The sequence below is a fragment of the Cryptomeria japonica genome, chromosome 11 (genome assembly GCF_030272615.1).
Source record: "Cryptomeria japonica chromosome 11, Sugi_1.0, whole genome shotgun sequence".
Lineage (NCBI taxonomy): Eukaryota > Viridiplantae > Streptophyta > Pinopsida > Cupressales > Cupressaceae > Cryptomeria > Cryptomeria japonica.
In genome coordinates, this window is record NC_081415.1 from 86,065,611 (window position 1) to 86,068,454 (window position 2,844).

Consider the following 2,844-nt stretch of genomic DNA (forward strand, 5'->3'; position numbering starts at 1 on the left):
ATTCACAATGATTCTATTTATATCTATTTCATGTTTAGAATTCAAATAAAGTGCCTTATAAATATTTTTACTAATTATATTTAAGGTCTTATAATGTGTTTCATGGCTTGAGACAACAAAGTCTACAAAATTTAACAACTTAATTCATATGCTAATTAGAAAACAATGAACACAATAAGCTTGTTACAAATGATCAGTTTTCTACATTTAAAAAGATAAATATTGAACTAAAATTATGATAAAATTAACGTCAATAACTTTTCTACTCAACAAGGATGAAGTAAACATCAAGTAACCCAAGAGAAATGACAACACTCAATAAACCAAGACACTACACATCCTTCCAACCTACCAATCCAAACTCAAGATCATTTGAAGCCAAATTGTTTCAACAATCTTTACTTAACCCTAGTACAAGGATTCAAATACCTTAAACTTCTTTTTTCAAACAAAAGAGATTCATAAAATCACCAACATAACCTTTATACAATCCTCATATCGTTAAAGAGAAATCCATCAATGTGTGATCTATAGGAGATTTCTCCCCATTTTCATCTCTCTACAAATCTTCAAAGGAAGTAGTACACTCCTCAACAACAGTAGGCTTATGTTCCTCCTTCCTCTAAATGAGATGATGTTTCTTGATGCTAGAGCTACTAGCGATGGCATGGCCCACTTTACGACAACATTGACAAATAATTGAAGAGTCTTCAAAATCAATGTATTGTACCCTAACACCAAATTTGGAAGATAAAGTAAATTGAATAAGGTGCACCTTCATTTTTTTCTACAAGCACACAAAATCTAGCAAACAAAAAATGCTTCTTGAATCATCATCAACAATAAAGTATTGCTCAAAAGTATTGGCAATGAGTATGAAAAACTCTTCATCCCAAAACTCTAGTGGCAACCCAATAGTCTAACCCAAACAAGAAACTTGAAAGAGTCATCACTCAAAGGGTTAAACCTCGAGAATCAATTTTTAAGACAAAGGCCATTTATCCCCATAAACCAAGGACCTTCTTGAAGAGATCTCGAGCAATCTTCAAGAGACGTAAAGAAAAATAAGAAAAAAATATTTAGCATAATGACAACATCTACCTAACCTCTTAGTTACCAAATCTAAAGCACCCATCTTCTAATAGCATCAATGTTGGGATGATTACTACAAAATCTCCCAATGAGTTTTGAAATTGAGCAATTGACTTAACCATAAGAAAATCAGAGACAAAGATAATCTTCCCCTCCACCATAGCTTGGGCGGGGAAAGCAACAACAAACCTATTCCCTGACACAATCCTCAATTGTAGCACTTAAGTACTCACCCATGCGACTCATGGCAATCACAAGACAAACGACATCCTTCAAAACCCTTAGAGCTCGAATAAGAGTAGTAATAGGAAACACAGTCTCCACATTAAGAAGAATAGGAGACATATGGGTGGGGAGAGAAAACACATCAAACCATTCCCCACAATAGTATCTCTTGAGCATTGACCCATGCTAGTCACAACAACCATAATACTGGTGTAACTGATTTGCAGGCAAGGACCTGGAACAATCTTTGAGTCACAAACCTTTGTCTCACCATGAACCTCCAAAACCCTTGGAGCTGAAACAAGAACAATAAGATAGGGTGAAGCCTACACACCAAGCACCATTGGACAAGGGGAAGGAAGCAAAAAACCCTTCTTGAGGGTATGGACAAGGTCATTTGACCCTGAACTAAACACAACATAAATAGAAGACAAAACATTCCTCTATGCCTACCTCCAACATCAAGGAGAAAAATATCCTCCTCGTGAAAACTATAACTATAGCTCTAAGCCTCCAACCATGGCGACAAAGAGAAATCCATGTCTTCGTCCATGAACTAGCAACAATATTCCCAACCGACTAGTAACTTGTTTCTAGCAAGGAATTTTCAATTTTTAGGGATGGCAACTTGTTATATTATTTTCAATAAACAAATCTTATATAATATCCTCCAAGTAAATATATTCTTAACATGTCTTAAATTGTGTGGTGTTAAGTAAACTTTGGTTAACCAACTGAAATATTTTTAGTCTATAATATTTTCTTATTGTTGGGTAATGATAACCTTTTTAAGGGATAAGAGAAATATTATTGTGTGATGTTTTTTTAAAGTTTTTATTTCTTTTGACATACTTCTAATAATTAAAACTGCTTTATAAGCCTCATCTTGAAGGTTGAATAGTTAACACGTTTGAAAGCAATTATAAATACACTTGTTCCATAAATTTTGAGAAAAAAACTATTATTTTTTGTTTTGACCATTGTAGAATTCCATTTATTCAACAAGAATTATATGGAAAACAAAACAGCTCCCATTTTTTCAGCCATCGCATACTAGTTAGACCTAAATTTTCATAAAATCAAGTAAAAAGAAAAGAAATTGTCATATCATATTCTACTTCTATTTTATAAACAAATATCTCTTGAATTTTTTTCCACCCTTCATATTCAACAGTTTTTTGTTGGCTAACTTAACAAAAACATTTATTTTGACTTTGAACTGATAAACACTTAGATCTCAAATGTTTTGACCCATATTTTACATACAAATGAATTCATACAAAACAAATTATCTATAAAATTTGAATCTCCCTATTTATAACTTCATAAGAAAATAAGATTTGTAATTAATTGTGCATAAATGAAAATTAAACCTCACATTTTTTACAACTTCAAAAAGAAAATTAATTTTGTAATAAATTATGCATTAATTTCATGATCCATCATTTTTTATTTCCTATCCATATTAATTAAGCCTTGCGGATGGATGGAGGAATACACAACCACTTATATAATGGAGCAAAACTT